We start from the raw sequence: 12869 nt of genomic DNA, 5'->3' as shown, positions 1-12869 counted from the left end.
GATTCAGTCCTCTACTTAAACTACTATTGTATTGATTCCTTCTAGTGTATTCTTCATTTTAGTTTTTGTATTCTTTATTTCTGACTGGTTCTTTTTTTATGGTTTCTGTGTCCTTTTTTTATTATCTCTGCGAAGTCCTCACTAAGATCATAACCAGTTTTTTGAGCTCTGTATCTGGTAGGTTGCTTGCCTCCGTTTCATTTATTTTTTTCTGGAGATTTCTCCTATTGTTTTATTTGTAGCGTATTTCTTTGTTTTCTCATTTTAGTTGCCTCTCTGTTTTGATGTATTAGGAAGATTTGTTATACCTCCCAGCCTTGACTAGATGGTCTTATGTAGTAGGTGTCCTTTGTGGCCCAGTGGCCCATCATACTGGGAGCTCTGGGCATGTTTCTTTTATGAGTCGTGTGTGTTCCGTTATAGCTAAGCCTCGATTGCTGTTAGAATATCAGTGGATGGGACTGACTCTTAGGCTGGCTGGCTGCGAGGATTGGCCATGCCCATAAGGATACAAGCTGTTATGTGGGCCTGACCCTTCAGAGTGGGATTTGCCCCAGCAGGCTTGTGTACCTGTTGAGACCATATGATTAGCCAGATGGTGCTCTATTATTGTCTGTCACCAGCCTCTGGGTGTGTTGGTTCTGTGGCCCCTCAGGAGGGTTTCCTATATAGGCCAAAGTCAGCTGCTGCCTTGATTGCTCAGGGTTATCTGGTAGGAGCTACAGAGTATTCCAAGGATGGTTGCTGCCTATGCTGGGTCTAGAGGCAAATGGAAGAGAACATGCTGCGAGGTGAGGCCAGTTTCCCTCAGTATTCAGGCCTGGGGCAGCTTAACAAAAGACAAGTGCACCTCAAGGTCTGAGACTGCCTTCCAACTGCCCATAAAGTTCCATATCTGAAAGAGCATTTGGTGGTACATGAGTTGGGTGGGATGGGGACCAAGGGAGTCACCAGGGTAAAGTGAGCAAGCAGATTTCACCCGACCAATGCAGATTCAAGTTTCGTGCCAGTGTCGAATCTGTGGCTTCCTGTAAAAGTCTTTAATCACAGTAACGCCAGCTGCTGCCCACCTAGGGTGCACAGACACCTGAGATTTGTTCAAAAAATGCTGTAGCTCGGGACAGGGCTAGTGCCCTGCCACTGAAAGTCTCTCTTGGGATGCACGGGCCATGCAGGGGCTACATGAGCCATGAGCTGTTGTTTGCTGTCTAATTCTCAGCCCAGGGAAAACTCTGGCTGCCTGGCAATGAGCTTGCCAGGGGAAATTTGCAGGTAGGGAGGGGTTGGGTCTCAGGAAGATACAGGGTGGAGTGAGCCAATCTTGTCAGGCCAGTGCAGGTTCAGATTTAGTGCCCGTGCTGAATCCATGGCCTCTTGCAAAAGTCTCGTATCACAGCAAGGCTAGCTGCCATGTGTCTCAGGCCCGCAGACCCCCATAATCTACCTAAGAGATGTTGTAGCTCGGGCTGACACCAGTGGCCCATCACCAAAAGTCTCTCCCGAAATGTGTGAGCAGCATGAGCAGTGTGAGCTGAGGTCTGTTTTTTGCTGATGATTTCTCAGTCCAGGAAAGGTACAAGGTAGGGCTGGCTGCCTGGCAAGAGACCAGGGGTAATTTATGGGTTCGGTGGGGAAAGGTCTCAGGGAGACATGGGATGGAGTGGGCCAATTTCTTCTGGCCAATGTAGATTTAGAATTGGCCATGTGGGGGGAAGGTTCAACACAGGTAAAATGGTATGCACCAGAGGGGGACCAAAAAAAGGAACAATGGTGGCTGTCCCTCTACTCTAGCCTTGGCTCTAATGCTACATAACTAAGTGTTTTCTTATATGTCTCTTGCAGCTACCAAGCTGCTGACCCTCCACCGGAGCACAAGGTGAGTGTCTACAAGTGAGTGAGTCTGTGCATAGCCCCTTTAAGGGGGACATCTAGGTTTATAGGTTTCATCTGTCTCACCTAGACAGTCAGAATCAGTCAGATTTTGTGAGAACTCCTTTCCCAGGACAGGAACTCTGGGCTGGGGAGCCTCTGTTTAGAACTAGGGCCCCTTGTTCCTTCAGGGAGGCCTCTGCAGCCACGCTTTCCTTCCTGGTGCTCAATCACTACATGCTGGTGAGGGGCCAGCCAGTTTCGCACCTCCACCCCTCCTATCAGTCTCGACGTGATTTTTTCTTTATGTTCTCTGATGTATGTATTATGATCAGCTAAACTTCAGGTAGCTCCCCAAGTTGATTATTTTTTTATTTGGTTGTAATTTTAATGTGTTCATGGGAGGAGGCGAACTCTGCTTTTATCTTGCCTTGACCCCTCACCCCAGGAAGTAAATAATTAAATTTCTTAAGATGCCTGTTCAAATTCTATGAAGACGGTCATATTGTTCTGTGAGAATCACACGCACACACACACAACATGTGTGTTGCTTTTCTAAATAAATCCACCTCATCATGGCATACTAACTTTTTAATGTGCTGTTGGATTTTTGCATCAAAGTGAATACATATGATTGGAGTTTTTATTTACTGGTGTGCAATTTTTATCAGGTTTAGATACCAAAGAGAATTTGGAATAATTTAAGCAGCTTTGGTATGATTTTACTGTAAAGTTTTGATAGAATTCTCCAATAAAATCACTAGGGCCTGGTGTATTTACAGCAAGAGTTCTTTGTTAGTTTTTCTAAAAATTTTAGGGAATTAGATGGATTTGATTTTCCTCTCTACTAGGATCAGTTTTAGAAATTTATATTTCTGCAAAATTTTTCATTACATCGAGATTTCAAAATTATTTGCACAGAGTTGGGCAAAGTAGATTACTATGATTCTTTAATTTTTTGTTTGTTTGTTTTAGTGGCTATTTATCTTGCCACTATTTATTCTGTTCCTTTTCATATGGGTATTCAGTTTTTAAAATCTTTTTTGTTCATTAAAAAAATACTATTTATTAATTATGTGTTCATTCTATTATTTTTTGTTTTACAGTTCATACTTTTTCTGCTTTATCTGTTATTTCTTTGCTTTCAGAATAGTTTTTAAAATTATTTTCTAAATTTTTAGTAGGATATTCAGTTCATATGTTATTTTTTATTGATATAAATATTTAAGACTTTTTCTTAGATAATTGATTTAATTACATCTCATATGTAGTGTTTCCATTATTTTAGAAATTCTAATTTTGCTTTGTTTGATAATTTTTTCACACAGAAATTGTTTTATATGTACTTTCTAAATTTCCAGTTAGAAAGATCTACTCCCCCTTTATTTACTTGTTTTATTTTGTTGAAATCAAACAATGGTAACGTTTCTACTTATAATGAATTGGGTTTGATTTTCTCCTAGTAAATGGTCAATATTTATGACCATTATGTTATAATGAATTGGGTTTGATTTTCTCCTAGTAAGTAGTCAATATTTATGACCATTTCATGGGCATTTTTTAAAATTGTATTCACTATTATTGGAGTACAAAGTTTAATATATATCAATTAGATCTAACTTACTCATTTATATACTTATTTTTTATCCAAAGTATTTGTCCTGTGCTGATGGTGGTATATTAAATTCTCCTATTTTTAATGTTTTTATTTCTTCTCACATATTTGGTATTGTCTGTATAGTCATATTTGATATGTTAATATAACTGATAATTGATACAGCCTCTTTGTAAGTTATGTCCTTTGTTATAAGTGAAGATTTTTTCTTTGTATAGTTTAATGCTTTCTGACCTGAATTATGTGTTTTCAGATATCAAAATCATAGCTCCTATTCATTACTGTTTGCATTTATCTAGTATATGTTGTCTATCCCTTTAACTTTAGCCCTCTGAACCACTTTGGTTTAGATTTGACTCATATAACATTTATTCACATGTTGCCCATTCTGAGTTTTCAAATTTATGATTTCTGGCACTTATATTTGTTCATATAGCATGGAGTTGGAGTTTGTTTTGTGAGCCAACTTAATTTTTTTTTATTAATAGAAGTATTACGCGCATTTATAGTTATTTGACTGATATTTTGGTCTCAGCTCTGTGATTTTTAAAAATATTATATTCATTTGCTTTTCCCCCCTCTGTGTAGCCTTTTCTCTCTGTCTCCATCCAGATAGCTGTTTGAATACACAAACATACTCATACACACACAGATATGTGTGTGTATATGAATAGGCACATAGAATAGACTGTGCCTTTTTGTTTTAATTGTATCTTTGTAGTAATATTTTTATGTAATATCTTCAGTTCTTTTTTTATTTTGACTTTTACTATTTAGTCAGATTTCAGCTTTTCAGCAATATCTTAGACTTTCACTTTTTATGCATATGGCAATCAATGACTTTACTCCTCTCTTTTTTTCCCCTCCATTGTTTAAGTTATATCGTTTCCTTTTTGTCTGAGCATATTACATTTGCATTCTATTCTTCCATCTTTACCCACCTTTGAGTCTTAGATCTAAAATTAAATATTCAATGCTTTTCACCAATGACTTTGCTAGTTTCCTCAATCATGTCTTAGGTAGAAAATGTTAATCTGCTAATAACTTCCACAAAAAGAATGCCTAAGAAAAATATTCATAGATTCCTAAGGGCTTATAACTTTTGCATTTCTATAGCCTGAAATTACAAGGAAAACAGAACTGAAATAAAATCGGTAGATGATAATTTTTATTGAGCTTCTTGAAGAGAGTTTTCTATTGTAGTGTTGCTTGCCATGGTTTTGTTGATGAGTCTAATTTCAACCTTTCTTTTCTGTAAGTTATTTGACTTTTTTTTTGTCTGAAACCCAGAGGATTCTTTATTTATCTTTAAAGTCCAATAATTGAATTAGGAAACATCTAGGAGTTGATGATTTAGGTTTTCAATTAGGACACTTCTTGAATTAAAGTTTTAAATATTGGTTTATTTCTATATTTTCTTTTTTTTCTCATAGATTCAAATTATATATATGTTGAATTGTCTTTGCATCTATGTCACTCTCACTGGACTCTTAAACTTTTTTTTGTTTATTTTGGTTTCATTTTCTTCGCTTTTATTATACCTATTATCTATAGTACTTCAATCAACTTTTAGATGTACCTATTTTTCCTTGCTCTTCTTGTAACCTTTTTTCTTCTAGATGACATTGTTTATTTGTTTATTTATTTCTCTATTTACTTATTATTTTAGAGTCAGCCTTTATTTCACATGTTGCTCATTCTGAGTTTTCAAATTTATGATTTCTGGCACTTATATTTGTTCTACTGATTATTAGAAACAGTTATTTCAGGGTCCTCTTTTCAGCTATTTTTACCTTTTTTTTCATCATTTAATCACAGGAAACCCCCTCTTCCACAGTGCCTGCCCCATTCCCCAAAACCTAGTAATAATTTTTTCCCTAAGGTTGTCTTCTCTGGTTCCTCACATACTCCAACCTTTTTTTTTTTCCACTTCCCAATAGTTGGTCTCTGATACACCAGAAACAGACCTATTCTCAGATTCATCTACTCACTATGTTCCTTTTCTTATGAAGGTCAGTCCTAATTGATGCAATCTGTATTCTATGAGAATTTCATGCATTGTTGTCTTCTGTGCAATCAACACCTGACTTGTTAGAAATGCATGGACTCCATATCCAGCTCTGACAGTCTGGCTTATTTATTTACCCACTTAGAAATAACTTGAAGTTCTAGTATCTCTGTGCACTCTGAGATATTTTTTAATTTTTATAGTTAGCTTGCATGATATTTTTGAAGATATGTGATAAGATTTGAAATTAAGGGGCCATGAATTTTACAAAATTCTTCTTCATAATGAGTTTCTAAATTAATGAAGATATTTAATTTAATTATTTTATGTCCATTATGATAAATTTTGAATTGATGATTAAATTAATGAGTTAATATAATAATGATGATGATAACAAGAACATATACATAATCTCTTTTTAAACTTTCTATAGTGCTTTAAGAATTTTTTTAAATTTAAATTTAAATTTTTTGTTAAATAGGTTTTTAACAAGACTGGGAACTAATACTATTATCATGACTCCCAATCTTCAATCTTTCAGTAGAATCAATGATATATTCTATGATCTAACTTTATGTGGTCCATCAGGTTGTGTTAAACAGCACATTACAGCTTGTCAGAAAAAAATAAAAAGAGAAGGAAAAGTCACTTTGTAACAATTTTTGATGTTGTAATCGAATTAGAACATCTAACTTATCATCTAATTTCAACCTACTTAGTTGAATAAATAATTTATCATATTTTTGACCCTTCTCAGTCTCTCTCTCAATACCGTTTTAGAAGATGTTCACATCTAAAAATATTGGCGAATGCATCTTTTTTACTCCAAGGGTAACATGGCATTTTAGATGCTTAGAATGTAGTTCAGTACTGCCTTTTTAACATAAATTAAACACTCTAGATTTAAGAAATGTAAGTAAAGCATGGATGTCATCAATTAAAACAATCCTGTGGAGATTGGTACTTCCAATAAAAGTGATCAGCTCCTTTCTCTTTGTTGTTATATTAACATGTACTATTAATTTTAAATATTTTGTCTGAAAGAAGTTAGTAAGCTGAAACTTCAAGGCAGATAATACTTATCAAAGGGAAAGATATTTAAAATCTACATTCAAATTTGCTCTAAAACTGATGCAAAGTATTAGATGTCAACCATATCTCAGTTCAGTGAGGCATAGTTAGTTTGAATCCACTGACACTTGGATATAAAGAACAGTATTCTTCGTCTGTTTTTCAAAAGCTGAGAATTGCAGGAATTCAGTTAGATTGTTTTCATTTGTTAGTGTCACTGCTGGGGTGAGGTGAAATCTGGTGTTACCCCAGTGACGTGGAAGAGGAGGAGGAAGAGGAGGAGAACAGTAGACGGTGGTGTTGTGTGTTGTTCCTCGGTTCTTTCTCCCCGATGCAGCAAAGAATTACAGGTCGGTGAGAATGAGAAAAAGTAAGATTTATTGAAAGTACATTTTAGAAGGAGATGGATGCACTAAAGAAGGCTGCAGCCCTGTGTAATTTAGGAGTTGAAGAGATAAGATAGTACACTCCAAAGAGAGGGGTGGGTTTCCGGTCAGGAATGCTGTAACAAAGCAGTCATGGGAAGGTCTGTTTATATTTGGGTTTTGATAGTAGGGCCTAGATGATCTGTATATGAGGTCACCTTGACTGACAGTTGGCTGCTATATAACACTTTGCCTACTGTTCATGTGCTTGCTCAGAATTCAGTCTGTTATAATTAGATTCATGAACTTCTAGGCATGGTCATGATATTAGAATGATGGTATAATGAGGCTGAAGTTATGGGCGGTACTCTGCAGATGCATTGGTTTAGCCAGCAGCTTTTATGGCCTTTGTGCTCTAAAAGGGAGGTATTTCTGGGAGATCCTTAAGGAAAGTCTTCAAGGGAAGTTTCTATGGTTACAGAGCTTGGCCTTGGCTCCTGTCACTCATGCCTGACTAACTACCTAACATTACCGTTAATGTTTAAAGTTAAAAAGGTATCTGGATGTACAGAAAATTACAAGGGAAGAAAATGTATTTCTGAGAAAGCTAGTGACTATTGACTAGGGTGGTATTCTCTTCCCTGGTTAATCATGACATGATTGGAGAAGTTGTTCATCTAACCTCAAGCTTCCTTTGTTTCTCTATTTAATTCAATAGTTTTAACCAGAAGAATATATTATCATTATCTATGAAAATTTAAAAAATATATATGGAAAATTGAAAAAAATCCTTTGGACAGCAATGTCACTATCAAATTACAAATTATACATGCCCTAGAACCCAGTAGTTCTATTTCTACAAAATTGCATGACAGATATACATAAAGAATTGCATGTGCATATTTGTAGAAAAATATCTAAAAACTAAAAAACAAATAACTATCAATAAGAGATTGGTTAAATGCATAATGGTATACAGATATATAAAGAAATACTATGCAGCTTTTAGAAAGGAGAAAAAAACAAAATATTTTTAATTTGTTTTGTGATAAAACAAGTTGCAAATCAACATGTATGTTGTAATGCCATTTATGTAAATATGTGTGTAAATATACACATATATATGTGTATATATATGATATACATAAAAATATACACATGAAATAGTAACAGAATGGAAAGATGAGTTCAGAAGATTTGTATTGTATCTCATATGTTATACTTTTTTAAGCAAAGAACATATATTTCTTCTCTAATATTGATAATAATATTTAATGCAAATGCTTGAGCTCAACACCCAGAAATTCTATTCTGGTTCAATAACCTGAGGTATGGACCAAGCACTTTTTCAATTTTAGAATCTCCACAGTTGGTTTTTATGTACACTACCCTTATTTTCTGAGCACTTACTATTTGATGGGAATCACACCAGCACTATATATCCAAATGTTGATCAAAAACAGATATAACATGCACACAAAAAACTCATAGTCTAGGAGAGTATATTATTAAATTTTATGCTGCAGTAACAAATCTAGCTCTGGGACCCAGGTTGAAGGAGCCATCAGCTCTCTGTGGTCTCTTTTTCTCATGAAGGATATCGGGAGTATAAGTGAAAACAGCAGAAACAGGCAAGACCTCTGGAAGCATCTGCTCTTATTCAAAGATATTTCTTTGTCTAACAAGGCCCTACATGATTTGTTTATCAGATACATTATCTGTGTTATCTCCTCCTTTCTCCCTCTGCTAAACTTACTCTGACCTTTAGCTATTCTTCAAGCACTCCAGACATGCTCATGTTCCTGCAGCTCTGAAATTGCTATTTCCTCTACTTGAGACACTCATTATTTGCAAAGGAAGTGCAAGTTGAGAGAAGAATCTTTTATTCTCTGTTATTCAATATTAAGTTTTGCATGTATATTTAAAGTCATATAGGACAACATTTGGACTTATAATAGAATGACTGTTTTTTTTTAGTTAATCAATAAAATTAAATACTTTCCAAAATTTTATTTTACTTGAATCCAAAGAAAATTACATTCACATAGTATCTTCCTGACTAAAATTTAAGATTCCTGAAGGGTGACTATTGATTTATTCTATAGACATTATTGGGATTTCAAATCTAGTAATGCTTTGCTACCAAAACAACAACAATAAAACTCTCACAAAGTATAACTGTGGCTTACACATTATTTTCGTTATCACAGGAAATAATGGGACAGCTGAAAATTGTTTCAGCCTCATGACAAAGATGGGAGAATCACTTTATGGTTTCCAATTATACTAGCTAAAACAGACATGTGAATTCTCTCTGAAATATTCTAATTTTTGCAGAATCTTTGCTTGCATCTTTTAAACACATTTCCAGTATGGTTGAATATTTAAGTGCACCTTGTTTTGCATTTTGTTTCACATGACAATGGCAAAGTAAGACACAACCAGGGTAGTACAGCTTGGTTACAAGTACTTTGTAATTAAAATAGTCAATAGCATTTTTTGACTATTTTTACCCTTTTGTATTCTTTTTTAGTTCTTACAACTAGACTAACAATAAAATAATAAAATTGACACAAGACTAGATTAATAAGAGAAAACTCAACTTAATATGTGCTCACAGGAGAATCACAATATGATGTTTAGATTATACATAAGACTCCAAGAAGTGGTCGAAAATTTTAGGCAAAGAAGCTATAGATTTTGAGAAATGACAGGATATAGAAAGTGAGTGCTCATTAGCAAGGTATGGGCTTAGGTAGTTAGTAAAGTCATTGCAGGGCTTGTATATTCAGGCTTTTCCAAGTCTGGGTTTTATAACTCTTCTGATAAAGTTGTCTCTCAGACTTCAGGGGCAGGAGGGCGCCTACCACACGAAGATTTACTTCCGGCACCTACCACACGAAGATTTATTTCCTGCGATTAGAGAGATAGAAAGTCCAAGTGGTCTTCCTGCTCCTGCTGTTTCTCACGTGATTTTAATTTTAAATAATCAATAGGCCTTTGTAGGATATCTTGGGGTGTCCCACCCTGGGCCCTGATAAGCCAAAAGAGGACATTGGCAAAGGGCCAGAGGGCGGGGGAGAAGATATCTGTATTCCTCAAGTTGCCTCTGACAGTTGAGCAGTCGCTTCTCCATCTACAGCCAAAGCTCTTGCTGGGGGGGGCCTCTCTCTTACAGCTGAAGCTCTCACGGTTCTGGCAACCACTTACCCACTTCCTTCAGACTTTGAAGTAGTAATGGCTTTATATTATATTTTTCTGTGCCTCACCTTTTCTTGTTGGTTCCGTTAACTCTACCCCCAGCTTTCTAAATAGTCCCCTCATTAAACTCTTTCAATGATCCTGCTCCCTACACTTCCTCTTCAGGACCATGATTCAGACAATCATCTATCATGCACTATGTCCTACAAATGTTTTAAAATACAAATGGTGAGGATGGGACTAAATTATAGTTTTCCAACTGGTAAATCTATTTAAAATCATAAAAATGAGATTCAACTAATCTAGCCTCTCTTCCTAGCATAACCGGAAAAAAAAAATCCTTTTATATAGGCAAAGAATTTTTGCTATGGTTATTTAAAAACATTAGGTCCTCTTTCTAAGGACATGAATAATGCATGACTATATTATTATTTCATAATAATATGAAATTATTTTAAATAATATAAAGCACACTAAGTAGAATGTAAAAAGCCCTCTTTGTTACCCCCAATCTTACTTCAGTCCCCAGAAATAACTGCTCTTTGACAATCAACTAGGCCTCCTTTTAGTCTCTACTGTGCACCAATATGCATCTATTTTTTTTGTTGTTAACATCAATAGAATCATGTTATATGTATAATTATATGAATGTCACATATATGAAATATATGTATGTTATATAAAGGCATAGCTCTATATGTATATTGTTGTATATCATATATAATCATATAAAAGACATATCTCTCTATCTCAATCTATGTAGTCTATCTATAGATGCCTTGGGTGTCTTCCCAAGTCTGTACGATTAACATATTTTTTTCACTATTGCAAACAATGTGGAAATAACTTTCTCATACATGTTTAATTGAACACGTTCTTTGGGATAGATCTCTAAAAGTAGATTGCTGAGTCAAAAAATATATTCTTTAAAAATTTTGATAAATGTCAAATTGCCATACCCATTAGCAGTCAGTCCCATTCCCCCTCAGCCCTAGACAAACACTAATCTGCTTTATGTCTCTGGAGATTTGCCTATACTGGATATTTCAGATAAATGAAATCATACACTTAGCATAATGATTTCAACGTTCATCATGTTGTAGTATATGTCGGTATTCCATTCCTTTATATTGCCAAATAATATTCCATTATATGGATATACCACATGTTTATTTATTCATCAGTTAGTAGAAATTTGGGTAGTTTCTACTTCCTGACTATTATAAATAATACTGCTATGACCATCCATGTATGAGTATCCATGTAGATGTATGTTTACAATTCTGGGTATATAGGAGTAGAATTGCTTGATCATATGGTAACTCTAATGTTTAACATTTTGAGGAACTATGCCAAGAATAATCAACTGTAAAATGGTTGTAATTGTATCGGTGACATTTGCTATAGCATCACTAAGTCAATAAGGTAGGTAAAGTTTTGTGAAGGTTGTGAATATTGTGTCTGTATAATTAATCTAGAGATATTATAATTGTACTCAAAACATAGATTTACTATTTCAAAAATAGTCATAGAAACTATAAAGAGAAAACTGGATAAAATAAAGTCTATATTTTGAACCAATTCAATTTAGATTTCAGTCAGGTTGAATGATTATTAGATATGTTTAGAGCTTAAATTACAAAGCATTATGAATCTTAGGAATCATCCTTTCGAATATCTTTACATTGAGGAAATAAAGTAATTGTTGTTCAAATATGACAGAATTGGGGAAAAAGTTGGTTTCTATATTATCAAAACCCCATACCCCATTTTTTATTGTGAGGATTATGTAATTTTATGTTGTATATCTGTTTTTTCTTGTTTGGTAGTTGTCTGCTCAAAATGAATTTCCACCTCTCTAATGGAAAAGAGATGATTTGGGGATACATGAAATTTTTCAATAAAGCCTGACCTGTTAGGAATTGGGTAAAATAATATGTACATACAATGGATGACCTTCTGACAATGATAAAATGATATATAATGATCTTTGATTTTTATGTGAAAATTTTAGTCTATGCTAATGTAAAAAAGTGTATCTTCAATATAATAGAATTTCTATACGCTAATCAGCATGATAATTACTTTTAAATCTTTAATTAATTTATTTATTTTTATTTTTTAATTTTGATTATTTATCTATTTATTATTATTTTTTTTAACGCGTACAGCACCCGGTATTCCTAGGTGGTCTCCCATCCAAGAACTTAACTAGGCCCAACCCTGCTTAGCTTCTGAGATCAGAAGAGATTGAGCACATTCAGGGTAGCATGGACATAGACTAATTAATTTATTTTTTAACAAATTATGTTATAAAGATATTAGGTTCATATTTTATGTAGAAACCAAATAAATGCTTGTGGTAATTCACTTGCTTACAGTCAAATGATAAGCAGCTATAATTTTAATCCCCATATCCTAATTCCATATCTAGATTTTTTTATATCACCTCTACAAAGATTGGAAAATATAAAAGAAATTCACTTTCTAGATTAATTGCCCATAACAAGTGACTTTCAGTGAACTGTGAATGTTTAATGAGAATTTTATTTAATCCTATCGTACCTCTACAGATTGCCTAGGAAGAACTTTGGTGAGTCCCACAAGATGTGGTGCCCCTGAGAGATACCTGAAAGGATCATAGAAAACATTTTAGGGCTTCTCAGAGGGTAAGTTTCCTTTAATTGAAACCTTATTTGAAGGGCTGTGAACACATCTAAGTATGTAATGTATGATTTAA

The sequence above is a fragment of the Pteropus alecto genome, unplaced genomic scaffold (genome assembly GCF_000325575.1).
Source record: "Pteropus alecto unplaced genomic scaffold, ASM32557v1 scaffold3, whole genome shotgun sequence".
NCBI classification, from domain to species: Eukaryota; Metazoa; Chordata; class Mammalia; order Chiroptera; family Pteropodidae; genus Pteropus; species Pteropus alecto.
Note: the sequence above shows the minus strand (reverse complement) of the source record.